Source organism: Anomaloglossus baeobatrachus, chromosome 3, assembly GCF_048569485.1.
Source record: "Anomaloglossus baeobatrachus isolate aAnoBae1 chromosome 3, aAnoBae1.hap1, whole genome shotgun sequence".
Lineage (NCBI taxonomy): Eukaryota > Metazoa > Chordata > Amphibia > Anura > Aromobatidae > Anomaloglossus > Anomaloglossus baeobatrachus.
In genome coordinates, this window is record NC_134355.1 from 286,316,291 (window position 1) to 286,339,201 (window position 22,911).

The 22,911-nt window shown below is 44.8% G+C and overlaps 1 protein-coding gene across 2 annotated transcripts in view; it reads left to right on the forward strand.

Annotated features, from left to right (window-relative positions):
• ARHGAP18 (Rho GTPase activating protein 18) overlaps nucleotides 1–22,911 on the forward strand; it is a 211,916-nt gene that overhangs the window by 119,357 nt on the left and 69,648 nt on the right. The window lies entirely within an intron of this gene.

A 22,911-nucleotide genomic window follows, 5' to 3' on the forward strand; every position in this document is an offset into this window, starting at 1 on the left:
CTTACAGGCCGCGCTCCTTCACCATCCCTTCTGGGCTCTGGCTTGAAGTGGGAGCCAGCACGGTCTCCATGCCTGGCAGGAGTCCGGTCTCCATCCACAGCCCCTTGAGGATTCTGTTGGACCGGAGCACTCATCCCCAGGGACATGGCCCTGCGTCTCAGCAGCTAAGTACCTGAGACGTTTATGTTGGGGCTCCCGATTCTTTATTGTAAGGGGAGAGTATGCTGTATGTGATTGTTTTAACTTTTCTGGCGGATTCTCTAGCTTTTGCCTGAGAACCGCGCCGATGGTGCCTGCTTGTCGGCCTCGCCACTTAAATTTAGGCCCCGGCTTTGCCGGAGGCCTAGTTTCATTTTCCTGCCCTCGCATGTCACTTATGCAGAGGGACAGGTTCGGCTCCTCCCGGCGGCCGTTCTACACAGGGGAGGGACACTCCCCACTGCTGGGGCATCCCTCCTTCCCTGCAGGTCTCTATAGCCCTCCAGTTCCCGCTCTTTTATAGGAACGCCCCCTAGTCATTTCTCAGGCAGAGTTCACTCTGCTCTGGGACATCCTGCATTCTGCATCTCTGCTGAGGTGCTGCGACTGGGGGACCGGGCTTCGGGATCTGGAGGGCACACAACACCGCGCTCAGCGGTCTGGTAAGCCATAGCCGGTCTCCGGTTGTGGACCTCTGTATACCAGCAGCATGTCTCACACAAGGAGCAAGGCCCAGTGGTCTCTCAGGCTTCTGCTGCACCTGTGATTGAACCCCCGGCATGGGTAGAGTCCTTTTCTAGGTCCATATCCCAGTAATTTGCTGAGTCCATGGGACTTTTGTCCAGGACTTTGATGAATATGCATCAGCCCCCCTCACAGGGTGCCTCTAATACTCTTGACAGAGGACTCCTATCCTCTGACTTCCGTCCATCAGAGCTCACGGAGGATTCATTATCTGATCCCAGACCCCGTCCTTCTAAGAGAAGGCGCAGGGTTTCCTCCCCCTCCCCATCCCACGGCTCTGTCTCAAGAGCTGACTCTCAAGATGAGGAGGATGCCCTCACTGGGGGCTCGGAGGCTATGTATCCCATCGATTTCTCTGAGGGTGACTCAGATCTTAGTGATTTGATTGCTTCTATTAATTCTGTGCTGGATCTCAATCTGCCAGTGTCAGAGGAGCAACTCTCTTTGGCAGAAAAACATCAGTTTACCTCGCCTAAGAGAGTGAAGAGTGTGTTCTTTAACCACTCCAGTTTTCAGACCGATGTGACCAAACAAAGGCCCTTACCTGACAAACGCTTTCCAAAGCGTGGTTCTGATGACCGGTTTCCATTTCCACCTGAGGTGGTCAAGGAGTGGTCTCACTCCCCAAAGGTAGACCCTCCGGTGTCTAGGCTTTCAGCCCGGACCGTTGTCGGTGGCTGAAGGCACCTCACTTAAGGATTCCACTGACCGTCAGATTGACCTTCTGGCCAAATCTGTGTATGAAGCTGCGGGGGCCACGTTTTCCCCGACTTTTGCAACAGTGTGGGCTCTCAAAGCCATCTCTGCTTCTCTAGAGGAGATGCATTCCCTCACCAAGGAATCTATGCCTGAGATGGTTACCTTAACTGCTCAGGCTTCAGCCTTTTCATCTTATGCGATGTCTGCCATGCTAGAGGCTGCTCACCGCACTGCGGTGGCTTCAGTTAATTCTCTTGTTATCCGCAGGATTTTGTGGCTTCGAGAGTGGAAGGCAGATGCTTCTTCCAAGAAGTTTCTTGCTGGGCTCCCTTTTGCTGGTTCACGGCTGTTTGGTGAACAGCTGGATGAAATCATTAAAGAAGCTACTGGCGGGAAGAGTACTTCCATGCCACAAACAAAGACCAGGAAACCCGCCCAGGGTAGGAATCAATCGAGGTTTCCTTCCTTCGTTCCTCCAACTGGTCATCCTCTAAGCCTTCCGCCTCGTCCGCTAACTCAGCCAAGGATCAGAAATCCAACTGGCGCCCAAAAGCGCGTCCGCAGAAGACCGCAGGAGGTTCTGCCACTAAGGCAGCTTCCTCATGACTCTCGGCCCGCTCCAGCCACGTCCTTAGTCGGTGGCAGGCTCTCCCACTTTGGCGACGCTTGGTTAAAGCAAGTCTCCGATCAGTGGGTGAGAGACATCATATCTCACGGCTACAGGATAGAATTCTCTTCCAGCCCTCCAAACAGATTTTTTTTCTCTCAACTCCCCCCTGCTCCAAGGCCACCGCCTTCTCGCAGGCCGTGGCATCCTTGCAGGCAAACGGAGTGATTGTCCCAGTTCCCGCTCAGGAACGGTTCAGAGGTTTTTACTCAAATCTCTTCCTAGTTCCAAAAAAGGACGGTACCTTCCGGCCCATCCTGGATCTCAAGCTTCTCAACAAGCATGTCCGGGTGCGGCATTTTCGCATGGAGTCTCTGCGATCAGTCATTGCCGCTATGACCCAAGGGGAGTTCCTGGCGTCCATCGACATCAGAGCTGCCTATCTGCATGTGCCAATCGCAGTGTCACATCAGCGTTGGTTACGTTTTGCGATAGGAGAGGATCATTTCCAATTCGTGGCTCTCCCCTTCGGGTTAGCCACGGCCCCTCGGGTATTCACCAAGGTCATGGCGGCAGTGATTGCGGTCCTGCACCTCCAGGGGTTAGCAGTGCTTCCTTATCTGGACGACCTTCTGGTCAAGGGTACATCCAGCGCAGACTGTCAGCGGAGTGTTTCGCTCACTCTCGCCACCCTAGCCCAATTCGGGTGGATTGTCAATCTTTCCAAATCCACTCTGACTCCGACCCAGAGTCTCGCGTACCTAGGGATGCAGTTCGAGACTTTGCCGGCACTTGTGAAGTTGCCCTTAATCAAACAGCAGTCTCTCCGGCTAGCGGTGCGCTCTCTCCTGAGGCCCCGCCGTTATTCCCTCAGGCGCCTGATGCAGGTGCTGGGTCAAATGGTGGCCTCCATGGAGGCGGTTCCCTTTGCCCAGTTCCATCTGCGCCCTCTGCAGCTGGACATTCTCCGCTGTTGGGACAAGCGGCCTTCCTCCTTACAGAGGTTAGTGGCTCTGTCGCCACGGACCAGGAGCTCTCTTCAGTGGTGGCTTCGACCCCTCTCCCTGTCCCAAGGGCGCTCCTTCCTGACTCTGTCCTGGGTGATTCTCACCACGGATGCCAGCCTTTCTGGCTGGGGAGCGGTACATCTCCACCACAGAGCACAGGGCACTTGGACTCCGTCCGAGTCAGCCCTTTCAATCAATGTGCTGGAAACCAGAGCTGTGCTTCTAGCTCTCCTAGCTTTTCACCACCTGTTGGCGGGCAGGCACATTCGAGCCCAGTCAGACAACGCAACAGCGGTTGCCTACATCAATCACCAAGGCGGGACACGCAGCCGCCTGGCAATGTTGGAGGTCCAACGCAATCTTCAATGGGCGGAGGACTCCTCCAAGTCCACCATATCCGCAGTCCACATCCCTGGCGTAGAAAACTGGGAGGCAGATTATCTCAGCCGTCAATCCGTGGACGGTGGCGAGTGGTCCCTGCACCCGGCAGTGTTTCAGTCAATCTGCCACAAGTGGGGCACTCCGGACGTGGACCTAATGGCATCCCGTCACAACAACAAGGTTCTGGTTTACGTGGCTCGCTCCCACGATCCTCAGGCCTTCTCCGCGGACGCTCTGGTTCAAGACTCGTCCCAGTTTTGTCTGTCCTACGTGTTTCCCCCTCTAGCTCTCTTGCCCAGAGTCCTGCGCAAGATCAGAATGGAGGGCCGTCGAGTCATCCTCATTGCACCGGACTGGCCCAGGCGAGCTTGGTATCCGGACCTGCTCCAACTGTCTGTGGAGATGCCGTGGCATCTTCCGGACCATCCAGACCTGCTGTCGCAAGGTCCGTTTTTCCGCCCGAATTTTGCGGCACTCAAATTGACGGCGTGGCTCTTGAGTCCTGGATTTTGACGGCTTCTGGTATTCCTCCTGAAGTCATCTCCACTATGACTCGGGCCCGTAAGTCTTCCTCCATCAAGATCTATCACAGGACTTGGAAAATTTTCCTGTCCTGGTGTCGCTCTTCCGGCCATTCTCCTTGGCCATTCTCGTTGCCGACCCTTCTGTCTTTTTTACAGTCCGGTCTGCAGCTAGGACTGTCCCTCAACTCTCTCAAGGAACAAGTCTCAGCTCTATCAGTGCTGTTCCAGCGGCATCTCACCCGGCTGGCTCAGGTCCGCACCTTCATGCAAGGTGCGTCTCACATCATTCCGCCTTATCGGCGGCCCTTGGATCCCTGGGACCTTAACTTGGTCCTCACGGTATTGCAGAAACCCCCTTTTGAGCCCCTTAGGGAGGTTTCTTTGTATCGTCTTTCTCAAAAGGTGGCCTTTCTAGTTGCCATAACTTCTCTCAGGAGAGTTTCTGATTTGGCTGCGCTCTCCTTGGAGTCACCTTTTTTGGTTTTTCACCAAGACAAGGTAGTTCTCCGTCCGACCCCGGACTTTCTTCCTAAGGTGGTCTCTCCCTTCCACCTTAACCAGGATATTTCCTTGCCTTCCTTCTGTCCGGCCCCTGTTCATCGCTTTGAGAAAGCGCTGCATACTCTAGATCTGGTGCGTGCTCTCCGGATTTGTGTCTCGCACCGCTGCGCTTAGGCGGTGCACCTCTCTTTTTGTGCTAACCACAGGGCGGCGCAAGGGTCTCTCTGCTTCTAAGCCGACCTTGGCCCGTTGGATTAGATCGACCATTTCGGACGCCTACCAGAGTACTCGGGTCCCTTCCCCGCCGGGGATCAAAGCACACTCGACCAGAGCTGTCGGTGCCTCTTGGGCTTTTATGCACCAGGCTACGGCTCAACAAGTCTGTCAGGCTGCCACTTGGACAAGCCAGCATATCTTTTCGAAGCACTACCAAGTGCATGCTCATGCTTCGGCAGATGCGAGCTTGGGCAGATGCATCCTTCAGGCGGCTGTCGCCCACTTGTGAAGTTAGGCTCCACCTACTTCTTAGTTTTTCTGTTTATTCCCACCCAGGGACAGCTTTGGAACGTCCCATGGTATGGGTCTCCCAAAGGAACGAAAAAAGAGAATTTTGTTACTTACCGTAAATTCTTTTTCTTATAGTTCCGTATTGGGAGACCCAGCTCCCTCCCTGTTGCCTGTTGGCAATTTTCTTGTTCCGTGTGTTATCACCGGCTGTTGTCGTGGACAGAGTCTCCGGTTGTTCCGGTTCTTACTCGGTTCTACTTGTGGGTGGCTATTCTCCTTCAGCTTTTGCACTAAACTGGCTAGGACTGGCTTCCAGGGGGTGTATAAGCTCAGAGGGAGGAGCTACACTTTTAAGTGTAGTACTTTGTGTGTCCTCCGGAGGCAGAAGCTAAACACCCATGGTATGGGTCTCCCAATACGGAACTATAAGAAAAAGAATTTACGGTAAGTAACAAAATTCTCTTTTTTTTTGTTCACTGATAAAAAAAACGCATAAAGACGCAGTGAGCAAAAATGCAGCAAAACGCAGCAAAAAAACGCACCAAATCGCGGCAAAACGCGTGCATTTTTTGCCGCGTTTTTTTGACGCGGGTGCGTTTTTGTGCGTTTTTGCCGCAAAAAACGCACAAAAACGCAGCGTCAAAAAAAGAAGTGTGAGAACCTAGCCTAATAATGAAAAAGGGGAAAATGCATTGAAGATGCTTACTGAACCATATTTAATACTTTTGTATAAAAGCCTTTGTTGGTGATATCTTCAAGATGCTTCCTGTATGGAGAAACTAGTTGCATACATTGCTCATATGTGGTTGTGGTCCATTCTTTCACCCAAACACTCTTCAAATCCTGAAGGTTACGTGGGCTTCTTCTTTCAACTCTAAACTTTAGTTCCTTCCATAAATTCTCTATGGGATTCAGGTCAGGTGACTGGCTGGGAAATCCCAACTTTATTTTCTTTCTTTGAAACCAATTGAGAGTTTCCTTGCCTGTCTTTGGAATCCTTGTCTTGCTGAAATGTCCACCCTTATTTCATCTTTATGTGGCAACAGATTTTTATCAAGAATGTTTAAGTACATTTGTCCATTCATCCTTTCGGCAAGTATGTGAAATTTTCAAGTGCTGTATGCTGTAAATCAGCCCCACACTTTTTACGTTCCTATCTCCAAATTTCACTGTTGGTATGGGGCGTTTGAGGTAGCCTTTTGTTCTCTAAACATGTGATCCTGCATACAAGCCATGGATGTTAAGTGTGTTATATTGTTTTGATTGAAACAATTGTACCTGTTGATTCCAGGTATTTCTGTAGCTCTCTACAGGTGGTCTTTGGCTCTTTTGATAATTCTTTTCACTCCTCTGTCTGAAATCTTGCAGGAAGCACCTGGTCTTGGTTGGTTTATGGTGACTTATGGTGGTTTATGGTGAAATGATGATCTTTTTAGTTCTGCATTATGACCTCAACAGTGTGCACTGGAACCTTCAGTAATTTAGAAATCCTTATGTATCCTATGCCATCAGTATGTTTTGTAACAATAAATTTGCAAATGTCTTGCAGGTTTTACCCATTATCAAATATTTCTTGTGAGACATTTTTTTAATAATCAATCTGTTGAACCAGCTGATATTAATTTCACTAAGTGAAAGGATTGCTTTCAAATTACTGATTTCAGCTGATGTCAAGACTTTCCATGGCTTTTGCGCCTCTTTTATCATGTGTTCAATATTTTTTGCTGTGTCATTTCTCATTATTGCTTCTAACTTAATTTCTGGATATCTGTGGTTTTATTTTTTTTGCCTATGTGGATTGGATGGGCTGTTACCGGCATCTGGTGAGAAATTCATGTCAGTAACCCCTTTTAGAAATATATTTAGGCTACTTCACACTTGCGTTGTGCGGCATCCGTTGCTATCCGCCGCCTTGAGGAATTATGGTAACAGTTGCAGGAAACCATTTTATTTCTCATAGTCTTCTATTAGCTACGGATAGCAACGGATGGCCTTGTGTTGCATCCATCAGTCGACGCTGCGTTGCATCCGCCTGGCGGATGGAACACTGCATGTAGCGTTTTTCTGCACTTGGCGGAGTGTCAAACCGCAACCTGCAGGATTCCGTTGGCTTCCGATGTATTTATAATTGACACCTATGGTGGCAGATTCCGTTAGATTCCGTCATTTGACGGATTCTGTTAATGCAACTGTCTTTAAACAACTGCGCATGCCCAGATGTGTAAAGTCAAGGGGAAAAACCTATAACGGATTGCGTTATATTGTACGATCCGTTTCATCCGTTGTGCCACTATATGCAACGCGTCCGTTGCATCCATCACACAATGCTATGCAACGGATGTCTTTCAATGCAAGTGTGGAAGTAGCCTTACTTAGAAAATTAGTGTTCTATACTTATTTCACCTGCTGTGTATATACTGTATATTTTTCTTTTGCCTGATTTTGTGATTCCCCCCCCCCCCCCCCCACAAAGTTCTCGGCTTATGGCGTATAACGTTCACAAAGCAGAGTGTGGATTCTAAAGAAAGTCCCTGCTGTGTGCTGCTGCATCCCAAGTTGTAAGTGGCCTTTTGAGCAACTTGTGAGGTCGCTAAGCAATTAATGTGTCTACAAAAAAAATATAAAGAAAGCTCTTGAAACTTTAGTTACTCTTTAAAATGATTTGCTGTTAGTAGCAGATCTCCTTGTGTAAACAAGTGATATGGTTCTAACCATAATACTGTATGGAGATGAATGACTGTTCTTCTCCACATACTGTAAATGGAAGCTTCGACTTTTTCTCTCTTTTTATAAACATTATAGCTGCTTATGTAAATGGGCCTTGATTATGAGCCAATAAATGTATTAGTTCATGCAGTATGGTTAAACACTGACAAGTTGCTGTTGAGGTGACAGTAGACCCCCTTATGTACTCTATGGGTTGAATATATAATATGCGCGCATTGTTCCTGGATTTGCCTTTTTTTTTTTTTTTTTTTTTCCCTAGACTTGGCTACATAAAAATTTAATACTACAAGCGTCTCCTATAAATGTTACATGATCGCCGAAAACTGCCATCCTCCCTTTTCACAGGTGACAGGTTTCTTTTACCCCTACTGAGTAAACAGATGGAGGTGCTTATTACAACTTTAGGTTTGTACAGGATGCATTTACATCATTATCAAAGAACTTGTAAAGAATTAGCTTTGTGGATGGAAACATTTTATCTGGGTTATTTTCTTAATGATAAAAGGTCCTTCAATGACACATTCAGTAAGTAACATTTACTTAAGTGACTGACCCAACTGATTTAACTATCCAAACAGCAAGTACTAGCCTTGAGGACTTGCAGATTGCAACATACACATTCAGATTACTAGTGGAATAGCAAGTATTCAGTTTGGGGGGAAAAAAGTATCAGTGGACTGTAAGATATGTATTGCATTTATATGCAGTATCACACTGTCCTTTTTATGGTTTATTCCCAGTGAACAGTGTTCAATATACAATGAAATGAGTGCGCAAGAGACATTCAGGAAAGCTCATGTGGTGACTGGGAACATTAGAAGAAATCCTCCATTTTGATACAGATAAAATATATCCTTGTACCGTGTTAGCCAGTAGAGATAAAAAAAAGTTTGTTTAAAAGAACTGAGCGTCTTCAGTAGTTGATACCTTTTAATGGCTAACTGAAAAGATGGTAATAATAGCAAGCTTTCAAGACTACTCAGGTCTCTTCTTCAGGCTCAATACAACACAAAATCTGAAGAGTCACATATTTATACACAACAGGACATAGAATGGAGCAGTAACCCGCCCCCCCCAAAAAAAAAAAAAAGTTATGTGAAGCAGAACTATCACTATGGCAAGGAGGCAAACTATTGTGGCCATAAATATTGTTATAGTTCATAGATAAGCAGTGTAAAAGTTTTATTGTCCTCTGATTGGGGTCTGGTCCAGGCTGTGATGCCCCCAGTTGCTCTGAGGAACACATTTCTTAATTGATGTAAAAAGACATAAATCCATGAGACACTCCTGCACTGAATGTGTCAAAGGTCATCATAAGTTTGTACTCCCATAGTCTCCTGTCTTTTTGGGACTTCAAATTTCCTTTCAATACCAGCAATTTCAAGTCCATGATGCTGTGGTCTGGGTTACAAAAATGTTTGGCCACAGGTAGATCCATACTTTTTTCTCTAATTGTGTTGCGGGGAGAATTCATCCTTGTCCTGAGCTGTTGTCCTGTCTCCCCTACATGTGATCTGGGAATTTTTATCTTGTCCGTTGTCAATATAATGTATTATATTGACAAAGGACAAGATAAAAATTCCCAGATCACATCAGGACTACAAGATTCCCAGGTACCTTCAGCTGCACCACAACCAATGTGGTGTACTTAATTATATGTACCAAATGTCCAACTGGGGGTCTGTATGTAGGGGAGACAGGGCAACAGCTCAGGACAAGGATGAATTCTCACCGCCACACAATTAGAGAAAAAAGGTTGGCTCTACCTGTGGCCAAACATTTTTGTAACTCAGACCACAGCATCATGGACATGAAATTGCTGATATTGAAAAAAAACTTCAAGTCACAAAGAGATAGGAGACTATGGGAATACAAACTTATGATGACCTTTGACACATTCAGTGCAGGCATGAATGTGTCACATGGATTTATGTCTTTTTACATCAATTAAGAAATGTGTTCCTCAGAGCATCTGGGGGCATCACAGCCTGGACCAGACCCCAATCGGAGGACAATAAAACTTTCACATTGCTTATCTATGAACTACAACAATATTTATGGCCACAACAGTTTGCCCCCCTGCCATAGTGATAGTTCTGCTTCACATGACTTGGTTTTTTTGGGTTGTTTTTTTTTACTGCACTATTCTATGTCCTGTTATGTATAAATATGTGACTCTTCAGATTTTGTGTTATACAATGCCTGATGAAGAGACCTGAGTAGTCTGGAAAGCTTGCTATTTTTACCATCTTTTCAGTTAGGCATTAAAAGGTATCAACTACTGAGGACTGTCAGTTCTTTTAAATAAACTTTTTTTTAGAAGAAATCCGAAATTTTCCTATAGCAGTAAAAGGAACACTTAGTTATAAATCTATTTCTTCGTAGCATGGTTAAAATTTAACAAGTGAATGGAAGCTTTTTACAGCCATTTTTTGACTGTCCCATCCATTTGTATCAAAAAGATTGACCTGTATATCTAACAGGTGTAAACAGGTCCTAGCTGAAAACGAAACTACAAAACACATAGAGCTGCACTCTAGAATGCTAACACTGAATAAGGGAACTCTGGTATTGCACTACTGGTATAGGAATATATGAAAAAAAAGATATTTTAGCATATGTATTGCCCAATGCATGCGAGTCCAAAAACCAGAAGCAAGGTATATCTTTATATACCAGGAACCTAACTTGAAATACCACTATCTGGGTTAAAAACCTACATGTCTGGGCAGCCATGGTCCAGCTATAAAGGGGAATGAACACAGCCTGGTTACAGGGTGGAGTGCTCAATCAGAAAGAAAGGCACTACAAATTATATCAAAAAGATTTGACCCGCACATCCAACAGGTGTGAACAGGTGCTAGCTGAAAGCCCATTATAACTACAAAACACATACAGTTGGCATTTATAAGTTAGGTTCCCGGTTTACAGAGATTACCTTGCCGTAGTTACCGGGCTCACATGCATTGGCTAATACATAAACTAAATATCATTATTTTTTTTAATTTTTTTTTTCTCTATAAATATTCCTATACCAGTAATGCAATACCAGAGTTCACTTATTCATTGTTAGCATTTCAGTGTGCAGCTGTATGTGTCTTGTCCCATCCATTTGAACGTGAATCGCAGAAATCTATTTTTAGAAATGCAAAAACAATCCCTATGTAGGTGTATAGAATAGATGTTTGTTTACAGAAATTTCCACTAGAAATGTTGCCACTTGTGAATATACCATAAATGCAAAACGCGGTTGTAATTTATTTCATTCAATAATTTTTTAATCTGCCGGAATACTTGGATTGGTATTACACCCTCTTTTAAGTTGTTTTAAGGCTTTTGTCAAACCTAATTTTACTATCTGTATGGATCCCCACTGCTCCCAAGTTCCTTTTTTGTTTTTTTTTTTCTGGCCTACAATGGTGATTAGTGATGAGTGAGCACTTCCATACTCAGTAGCTCGGTACTGGTAATGATCAGTTTGATGTGTACCCAAATATAATGGAAGTCAATGGGGAACTCGAGCATTTATCTGAGAAATCTACCAGAAAAATACTCAAGTTCTCCATTGACTTGTATTCTAGTTGGTTGCTCAAGTTGCGTCCATTCAAGCATTAACTGTTCGTTAGGAGTCCCGAGCATTGTAGTGCTTGCTCTTCACTAGTGGTGATGTTTCAGCATGCAAGTTAATACTGCAGTCAGCTATTGGCTGCAGTGATGACACAAGTTGTGTCCACTGCAGCCAGTGATTGGCAACAGCGGTCACATATCGGAATGAAGAGAAGGAATTACAGGATGTGTATGGGATCTGTAAGGTGAACGTTATGCATTTGAAAAAAATAACCAAACATATTTTTGGGGGCTGAACATACCCTTTGCTTTTTACTGCTGTATAATCTTCTGGTCTCTATTGTATTCTTTGCTAACTTTTTAGACAAGGTCATGCCTACAAAATACTACCGTGTGTAAAACGGTTATGTGCATCACGGTTTCTTAGCTGCCCACAACTTCCAATGTGGGTACACAGTTAGCACTTTTTATGCTATGGCCTGACCTATTTGTGGGGATATTTATAGGCATGTAAAAGATGAAAAAATTCAACCCTGTGTGCTCTTACCGCCACATAAATGTACAGTAATGAAGATTTGCTGGACAGCAAGGAGTATATACTGCACTGAGATATAGAGTCTAGCTCCATTGCTGACTAGGAACTATAGTGGCAAGCAGACATTTTTCACTGGTCACAACAAAATCGAAATGGAACTACAAGAAGTTTGATAGAGCAAGATATTAGTTTGGGAGAAATGTTACAATTGAATTGACCACATTATACTATATAGTATCTTTCTATTGTGTAGACATTCAAAATTTAGAGTCATTTTTTTCTATTTCTGAGAGCACAACATGCAAATTAACACTGATCCTTATGAGGTAACACCTGTGTTGAAGAGGTTTATATGGCTGTTATGACTCAGCCAGAAGGTGCGATCTAGTTTTTATTGCATTGTGGAATATGGTAGTGCTTAACCTCTTAGTAACTGAGTTAGTTTTGACCTTAAAATGTTATCCACTTCTTTTACACTGAGGGCCTATCCTTAGCATAGGTCATCAATGTCTAATTGACCGTGGTCCGACACCCTGCACCTCCGCTGATGAACTGCTTTCATTGCCGGTGGCAGCAGCAGGAAATGTTCAGTTCTGGAGTTGCCTCGTTTTCTGATAATGGCTGGTTACTGCACATCTGCCTCCTATTGATTTGAATGAAAGACATGTGTGCAGTACCCGGCAGCGGCCGATATCAGTTGATGGGGCAGCTCCGGAACTGAGTATTTCCAGTTACCTGCTGCACCGAGAACCTCTGCTTGGCCAAGATGTCGAATCTCCGCCAATCAGACATTGATGACTTATCCGAAGGATAGATCAGCAATGTAAAAGTAGTGGACAACCTGTTTAATGATCAAGCCAAATTTTTCAAATCTGACGTGTCACTTTCTGTGGCAAGAACATTGGAATGCTTCAAAATATCCCAGTGATTCTAAGATTTTTTTTTTTTTAATGACAAATTGTACTTTGCTACTGGTAAATTTATAGCGATATGTTTTGCATGTTTTTTTTTTTTTGTTTGTTTTTTTTTAACAAAAGTATCTAAAATTTTGAAAGTCATTTTCAAACTTTGTTTATGTGACGCCCTGGACTAGCCAAGTAGTCGCAGATAGTGCCCCGCACAACACCAGTCCCTCACTAGGTAACACCAGCCAAGCCACAAACCCTAGTCCCCTCCCGCAGAGCTTAATGGACACACCAGGGGGGCAGAGCCAGGCGGTTGGCATGCCCACCGAGGAGTTCAGAGGGCCTGAGGCAGGAAACAAGTCAGTTAAGTTGAGTTGAGAGCAGATTAGTGACAGGAGTGGAAGAGAGTGGAAGCAGGCCTGTGTAGCAGATCTGCAGCAGTCTGACAGGTGCCTGGGTCGGAGCCCTGGTACCTTGGCTAGGAGGCAGATGGTGGCCTAGCCTGCAGGAGCAGGGAAGACGGCTCGGTGGAACCGTGGTGGACCGGGACAGGGTAGTGGCCTGCCGGTACCGACCCAGGGAACCGACTCGGAAATCGGAGCAAACGGGGGGGGTACTGAGACCCTGAAACGAGGTCCAGAATCCACTGGACTGAGTTAATTCATTGATTGCGGTCTGGACTATAGGTCCTTTCCCACCCAAGTCCCGACTGAAGACAACAGCCCACCGAGGGGGATAGAAAGCCACTGCACAGGCAGAGAGATCCCACGGGCCAGCGTCTGCGGGCAAACAGGCTCTCCCGACATATACACAGCCGGGGAGTGGACTCCCGTTGCTGAAGCGCAGGCAGTCTACACATACACTACAAGGTGCAGGAGAAAGGCCAAGACCACCGAACCGGGTGGGGGACCAGATGCAGCTGGCTGCGGGCACCGACAACCATCAACTTTATTTACCAGAGACTTGTGTGTGTCAATAACAGTGAGTGCAACAGTGCAATCCGGCCGCGCACCGCCCTGCTCTCCCCAACGGGTCCCGGGGCCATCATCCCTGCCCACGAAGGGGTTAACGTCTTGCTGCATCACCATCTCCTCCGGATGCCCGTAACTGCAGCAGTGTTGTCTTAACCTTCACCACATCCCGTGGGTGGCGTCACGAACTCAAGCACGGTTCCGGCCATACACCTACCTACCACCCCCCTAAGTAGCGCCAGCACCCTTTCAGAGCGAAGTGACCCCGGGTCCGGAGGCGCTCGAGCCACCCACCAACAAGCCCAGATCCGAGTGGCTTGGCTGCAGCCGAGCGCGGGGCAGTACACTTATATCCCTAAACTAGAAAGTCATACCACACAAAATAGGTAATTAACAACATTTTTCCGTATTTTTACTTCTATGTCGGCATCAATTTTTGAAATGTCCTTTTGTAAGGATGTTAGTAAAAATTGTAACTTCCAAATTTTATCTTTTCTATCATATTTATTTTTTAAGTGATTTTGAGAGGCCTATACATGGACAGTAACTGCATTTTTAGGCACTTTGGTGCTCAGAAGGGAGAGGGGGTATTGGGATTTGGGAGCCCAGATTTTATTTGGTGTTGAGTGTTGACATGACATATCATGTCTTTTTTTTTAACTCTTTTGTTTTGCCAGTAACGTGTAACTCTCCATATTTACATTGATAGATTGAGGACTTTGTTTGTGGAATTAGTAAAAAAATTTATTGCCAAAATTTTGGAGTACATAACATTTTTTTAATCACTTTCATTTTTAGGCTAGGATCACATTTATCCTGGCCTCTATGCTGAGTGCTTACATTTGAGTATTCATGTAAATTTCCAAAAAATGATTCAGGTGAAACTCCTGATGGAACCACTCACTTCATTGAGGTATATAGAGTCACCTTGGATTCCGTCTAGAATCTGTTCTAATGGTGTTCCATTATTTTTGCATGCAAACAACTGTGGGCAACCACACTTTTTTGTGTTTGAAAAAAACTCCTAAAAAGTCAGACACTGGTGCAACAGAAGCTAGATAGTTCAAATTGATTCCCTCTGCAAAATTATAGTGGATAATTCTGGTGGAAGGTTTGTCTGCATCAAAATTTTTGGGGATGTTTACGGAAGTTTCTACTCAGTAAAGTGCACAGGATAAATGTGAACCTAGCCTAAGGGTATGTGCCCAAAAGCTCTATTCCCTAATTCGGACGTCTGTAATTCACATACAATAGTCCATGGGGCTTTTCATATGTCTCTCTATGCAAAATTCATGGAGAGATACTTTTTATCTCTGATGTCGGTAAAAGCTGTACAAGTCCATCCCGAACAGCACACAGATATCATCAGTGTACAGACACATTGTAATGAGTAGGAGACTCTTTTTGTAATTTATTAATTTAGCCACATATGAAAACCCACTGATGAAACACTGGTCAGACACTGCCCAAACACTGATGAATCTCAAATCTGAAACCATGGAACGCATCCTTCTTCTTTTTTTTTTTTTTGCCTGTGGGTAAAAGAAATTGAAAATACTGAACATATGCTCAGCATGTCAGTGATTAAGGGGTTTAATGGAGTATGTCAAAACAAAATGACTGTTCAAGCATAACCTGGTGGACATAACCTTAATCAAAATTGAACCTTTGTGTGACCACATATTGTTGTTTTTCAGAAATATTTCTTTTTTTGAAATATGATAAGATGATGCTCTGTGCACCCATTAAAGTGCATCTTCCCATCTACTTCTTTCCCAGCCATCTAAACCCCCTTTTTCTTCACTGACAGCTCTGGCTTTACAAGAGCTACAGATGGGCAGAGAGGGCTGCAAAACAAGTAGGTAGCAAGATGCACTAAACATTTCTACCATGCCAAAGGTGCTCTGGATATCTCATTTGCATATTTAAATAAGAATAATTTTTGCCAAGTGCATCAACAGATCTGGACACTAATTCATCACAGCAATTACGTCAGAATACCAGTGTATAATTGTTTTGAAAAGTTTCTATTTTATTGCACAACACTGATTAGTGCAAACATGTTGTGACTTTTGGCATTTTCTGCCAGTTTTCCCTAGGTCTGCCAAAATTGGTGATGCAGAGGGTGTGATAGGCCGTGATGCCACAGCTCATCCAATTCTTGATGAGCTGTGGCCTTCCTTACATGAGAAAATTTGTGTAAGATGTGTGGTGAGGTGCACACTTAGGCTCACATCACTTGTCAGATGCTCCCAGTTCATTACTTGGCATGCACCTCCTAGTGATTCAAGAGAGTTCGACTCCACCATGCCCTCTAATCAAGATGGTATGAAAATCGCCAGACTTGATGAATTTGGTGCTATAAGTATGATTTTTCTTAGAACCGCGCCCCCTGCAATGGTAATGTGCTTGGTTTCAATAGGCATTTTATTGTCACAGTCCATTTATTAAATGAATACAAACAAATGCCTCTAATGCAGTCACATTATTCAGGACTTTGAGTGATTATATAAATACGTTAATCAATTAAAGGGTATATACAGGGCTTTTAAAAAAAAAAAAAAGAGCCTAAGCACTAACGGGCAGGCAGTTGCTACCTACCTGACGTTTGTGCCCAGAGTTGTTGTTTGCCGCACAGAGCAGTCACAGACCACTACTGCCAGTGATGCAGTTGCTTTGTCAATAGTGTTGTCTTCTTTTCCTGTCTGCTCTGTAGATAGGACTAGAGATGAGTGAACCAGAGGTTCAATTTTCAAACGTAATAGCAACTAAAACAAAGCAGAACTCTGGTTCGGAGTTCAGATATTTTACGTGTAAACTTAATTTGCGCGAGCAACACAATGCTCAGGTACGCTTGGTGTTCAGCCCTGTGCGTTATACTTGCAGTGTTTAAATGGCTCGCATTGGTGGGTAACAACAGCGTGATCTGATACAGTGTGCAACAAAAAAAATGTAAAAGCTCTCCTGGACGTGATCTGCTTATGGCTGGTTGTATGTGGGCAGAGACTCAAACTGCAAATCAGTGATTCTGAACCTCCTTGGGCCATATTTGGACAAGTGGGGGTTCAGTTTGCCGCCAACGAACCGAACCTCCAAAGGTTCGCTCATGTCTAGACAGGGGGACTGGAATACTGACGTCATGGTGATTCAAAGTTGGTTTCCCGCTCCCTAATTTGGGTGCCGGCTATTAATCAGTATGGTACCAGCTGTCTACGGAGCAAAAGAAGACACTCTGTTGATCTGACAAGAGCAGACGCAGCTGATTGCGGTTGCAGGTGTGGTCTGTGACCGCCAGCATCAGACTGGCTACCGGAGGAACTACAGTAATACCAGTCCTGGCCGCGGTTACCTGAACTCCGGAGCTCTCACATGAGCTCCAGAGTGGAGCCTGGACTGAGCCGTGGGTTCGCAGGACTGAACTGTTAGCAGGACTGAACTGTTAGCAGGACTGAACTGTTAGCAGGACTGAACTGTTAGCAGGACTGAACTGTTAGCAGGACTGAACTGTTAGCAGGACTGAACTGTTAGCAGGACTGAACTGTTAGCAGGACTGAACTGTTAGCAGGACTGAACTGTTAGCAGGACTGAGCTGTTAGCAGGACTGAGCTGTTAGCAGGACTGAGCTGTTAGCAGGACTGAGCTGTTAGCAGGACTGAGCTGTTAGCAGGACTGAGCTGTTAGCAGGACTGAGCTGTTAGCAGGACTGAGCTGTTAGCAGGACTGAGCTGTTAGCAGGACTGAGCTGTTAGCAGGACTGAGCTGTTAGCAGGACTGAGCTGTTAGCAGGACTGAGCTGTTAGCAGGACTGAGCTGTTAGCAGGACTGAGCTGTTAGCAGGACTGAGCTGTTAGCAGGACTGAGCTGTTAGCAGGACTGAGCTGTTAGCAGGACTGAGCTGTTAGCAGGACTGAGCTGTTAGCAGGACTGAGCTGTTAGCAGGACTGAGCTGTTAGCAGGACTGAGCTGTTAGCAGGACTGAGCTGTTAGCAGGACTGAGCTGTTAGCAGGACTGAGCTGTTAGCAGGACTGAGCTGTTAGCAGGACTGAGCTGTTAGCAGGACTGAGCTGTTAGCAGGACTGAGCTGTTAGCAGGACTGAGCTGTTAGCAGGACTGAGCTGTTAGCAGGACTGAGCTGTTAGCAGGACTGAGCTGTTAGCAGGACTGAGCTGTTAGCAGGACTGAGCTGTTAGCAGGACTGAGCTGTTAGCAGGACTGAGCTGTTAGCAGGACTGAGCTGTTAGCAGGACTGAGCTGTTAGCAGGACTGAGCTGTTAGCAGGACTGAGCTGTTAGCAGGACTGAGCTGTTAGCAGGACTGAGCTGTTAGCAGGACTGAGCTGTTAGCAGGACTGAGCTGTTAGCAGGACTGAGCTGTTAGCAGGACTGAGCTGTTAGCAGGACTGAGCTGTTAGCAGGACTGAGCTGTTAGCAGGACTGAACTGTTAGCAGGACTGAACTGTTAGCAGGACTGAACTGTTAGCAGGACGACTGATTCCCTGGCTATCACAATTCAGTCCATGCAGACAGACCGGGCTGGCCTCCAGAGCTCAGGTGAGAGCTCCGGAGTTCAATGCAGGTAACCGCAGCCAGGCATAGTATTACCGGCGGTTTCCGGTAATACCAGTCCTGGCTGCGGTAACTTGCATTCAGCTGCGAACAGGCTGGGTTACACTCCGGAGCTCAGTGCAGGTAACCGCGGCCAGGACTGGTATTACAGGCAGTTCCTCCGGTAGCCAGTCCGACGCTGGTGAAAGCTGTGACTGGGAAGAAAGGCACTGGGCACAACAGGCAAGTAGGTAGCAACTACTTACTTGATAGTGCTTAGGCACATTTTTTTTTTTTTTTTTTTTACAAAGTCTTGGATACTTCCTTTAACTATATTGTGTCATTCCCAATAAGAATACCTCAAAGCGGCATAGAGGCTGGTAAATTAATTGTAATCTTATTTAACACAAATCTGGGGAACATCAATTTCTAATTAGCGAAGAGTAAGCTGTATTGGGATCACTTGTCACAACACTGCTTTAGTCGCTGATCTTTCCTCACAAACAGCATGCTACAAATCTCCTATCTGAGATAACCACACGAAACTTGTTATAAATGGTTGTATCTCCTCAGGGGATACATCGCTTGTGATATTGAGGAATTCTCATTTGTTGCAAGTCAAAACATTGTAAGAAAGAACGTTCATAGGAATTTTTCATAGAAAATTGACCATATGTTAGTGACGAAAAATAATGAAATTTCACTGCAAAGTACTTCAGTTACCTAAAATGATATTTTCAGCTTGAAAATTGCCATCTACTAGGTGTTTCCCTTCTGTCTTGCTTGCTGTCCGCTACCTGTTATCATATATATCATCTCTAGCCGCAGGAACATAGCACTTTATATTCAGGGATGATAAACTATCGGGCAATGGCAGGAGCAGTTCATGCTTGTAAGTGATGGAGGACCGTCCATGCTAAAATACCAGGAAGTATCAAAAACAAAGCAGCTATATTTACATCATGATATACAAAAACCAGACAAACACAGTTCTAACAATGCCTTTAAAAAATGTATTAAAAAGCACAAGTAACGTAATAATAATAATAATTATTATTATTATGTTTGTTTATATAGCGCTAACATATTCCGCAGCACTTTACAATCAGGTGGGGGCTTGTATAGACAAAAACAAAACAAAATAGCACATAATTCAGTGGCTACAGTAGGAATGAGGGGCCTGCTCGAAAGCTTACAATCTATGGGCAAGAAGGGGGACACAAAAGGTGAAGCGTGCTTGTATCATCTGGTCCGGCCATCGTTATGCTAGTTTATAGGTTTACATATAAAGATGAATGATCTGGTCAATGGACAGTAACCTTTTGGGTGCCCTTAAGTGCTATTAGTTGTGTGGATGATGTGAGGACAGAACTAGGAGAGTGAAGGTTACGAGTAGCATTTAGAAGGGGAGACAGGGGAGAGTTGGGTTATTAATTAGTAGTTATGATGATAAGCTCTGAAGAGATGTTTTTAATGTACGCTTAAAAACTTGGGGGCTGGATATTAGTCACATTCTTTGGGGTAGTGCATTCCAGAAAACTGGTGCGGCACGAGAAAACTCTTGGAGACGGAGGTGTGAAGTTTGTATTATGGAGGATGTTAGTCTAAGATCATTTGCGGAACGGAGGGGGCGGGTAGGATGATAGACAGAGATGAGGGATGAGATATATGGTGGTGCAGAGCTGTGGAGAACATTGTGGGTGAGGGATAGGAGTTTGTATTGTATTCTGTAGCTGATTGGTAGCCACTGTAGTGACTGGCACAAGGTGGAGGCATCAGTGAAGTGGCTGGACAGGAATATGACCCTGGCTGCTGCATTCAAAATGGATTGGAGACGAGAATGTTTGGTCTGAGGGAGACCACCAATCAGTAAAGAGTTGCAGTAATCCAGGCGGGAATGAATAAGAGCGACAGTAAGGGTTTTTGCAGTTTTGAAATTGAGAAATGGTCCACCTAATATACGTAATAGGTGCAGAAAATCTGCAACATCAACGACTCACCAAAATCTCATTGTGGGAATGTAACCTTAGACTGTGTTCCAAAAGTAATTGTGTATTTTTTTTAGGGGGATGAGGACAAACCATGCTTTACTCTGGTTTTAGGTACAATGACAGATACGCTTCAAGGTGATCATTTATTGAGCAATTTGCATGCTTGATTTTATTATTACACAACTACTGTGTAGATGAGCAATTCCAAAGGTTAATAAACCTGAATTTTTAAAGAGGTTGTCCATTACTTTTACATAGACGGCCTATCCTTAGAGTTGGTCATCAAAGTCTAAACAGCTGGGGTCCGACACCCAGCGCCCCCGCCGATAAGCTGTTCTTGGTGTCAGCGATGGCAATTTGTGGATGAAAATGCTCAGATCCACAGTTGCCACGTCAAGTGATACCTGGCCGTGGCCACTATTACCTTCTATTCAAATCAATAGGGGGCTTATGTGCAGTACCCGGCCGTGGCCGCTATCAGAAGACTGGGCAGCTCTGGAACTGAGCACTTCCGATCACCCACTGTCACCACCAGCACCGAGAACTTCTGATCTGTGTGACTGCGGGGTGTCAGTCCCCGACCGATCAGACCTTGATGACCTATTCTATGGATAGACCATCAATGTATAAGTAGTGGACAAACTCTTTAAGAAAGTATGTGAGGTTTTGTCTTTCTTAGGAGAATATCTGTGTGCATAATTATTGGGCAGCAATTAGTGTGCAAATTTATTATGCAACTAAATGAAAAACAAATTTTCCCATCTTAATTGTTTATTTTCATATCTTAAAGTGAGCATAATAAACTCAATGTACAAAAATACATTTCTGACTTAAAAAAAATAAAATAAAATTAAAACCAGTGATCAGATTAGCCACCCTTTTCAATAATTGTCATAAGATTGCCATCCATAGAGTATTAGCTTCTTCAACTGATCAACTTTTTTGGCAGCACCAACCACAGCCTTCCAGACATTGTTCAGAGAGGTCGACTGTTTTCCTTCACCAAAAATCTCCTCCTTTTTAAGACTGGCTCATAAGTTCTCAATAGGGTTTAAGTCCAGTAAGAAAGGGGGCCAGATCATTATTCTTTCATTTTTAAGGCTATTACTGGCTAGCCAAGCGTGAACGGAGCATTGTCCTAAATATAAATTGTGATATTATTGAAAAATACGAACTTTTAACTGTAATACTGCTTGAAGGAGGTGTCTGCTAAACACTATCAGAAGATTTGGGAGTTTATTTTGAGTCCATCTTCAATCCAAAAACATCTCATCTTTAATAATATCAACTCATAGCAGTACCTCACCTCCACTTTGCTGATGTCTGAGTTGGAGTAGACGTCTGTGCTAGTTAATAATCCAGCTATTTGCCCCATCCATTTGGTCCATCAAGAGTTGTCACCTCATCTGTCCATAAAACTTTTGAAAAATCTGTCTTGAGATATTTCTTGGCTCGGTCTTGATGTTTCTCCTTTTGTGTCTTGTTCAGTAGTGCTCGGTTTCAGCCTTTCTTACTTTGGCCATGTCTCTCGGTACTGAACACCTTGTATTTCTGGGCACCACAGGATGTTACAGTTTTAGACTATGACGTATAATGGGTTTCTGGTCACTTCCAGTTTATTCTTCTCATATCTTTGGCAGTTAATGTACATTTTTGTTTTCTCAACTTTTGATGTCACCCCCAATAACAAAGCAATTTGAAGTTTCACCTTTTGTGATTTACAGTGTGCAGTGTTTAGTATTTGGCCATGTGCTGTATATTGCACGTGTTTGTTTTATCAAGTCCCCGTTTGTACCATGTCTGATTCCTTATCAGATGCACAATTTCTCGTGAATTGAAAACTTTTGCTACTTGCATTAACTTGCAATGTTTAATCAGTTTAGTGATTACACTGTAGATTGCGATAGTGAGTCTAATCTTAAAACTATATTAATGGAACATGGAAGTATAAATATTCAAGTTATAATATTTTTTTTTTCCTCTAACATGACCAATATCCAGAAAAATGAAAATACCGTATTTTTCGTTTTATAAGACGCACCCCAAATTTAGAGGAAGGGGGAATAAAAAAAATAATTTTTCATGTTAAATTGAGGGTCCGTCTTATAATCCTAGTGCATCTTCATCCTAATGCTCACCAGGGGGGAGCGGTGGTGGTGAGGCAGATCAGGAAGATCACAGGAGGCAGGGTCGGCGATGCTGCAGGCTCAGAGGAGGGGGTGTTTTGCTTCAAGATGGTCGGCGATACTGTGGTCTTGGGGGTGTCGCAGTGGCGGGCACCATTGATCTACTGGCGGGCTGTGGAGGTGTCCCAGCAGTGGAGCGACTTAGGAGGGTCACGGGATGGAGTGACTCGGCGGCAGGTGCCTTTGATTTGACTGCGGGCTCCGTTGAATCACCTGCAGTTGACATGATGGACTTCAAGAAAATGGCCGTGTGCGCAGATAGGACTCTGCGGCCATTTTCTTGAAGTTCCTTTCGTCAATCTGCGCATTCGCTGCCTCCGCTGCCATTTTCGTGAAGTCAATTGCGTCAACCACAGGCATTTCAATGGCGTTGCAATCAGATCAACGCCCCCGCTGCTCAAACACCCCATCCTGTGACCTCCTTAGCTGTTCCACTGCTCCTCCAAGCCCTCAGTATCGCTGACCCTGCCTTCTATGGCCCCACTCGACCACCGCCACTCTGGTAAGCCATATCCAGATTGTAAGATGCAAACCC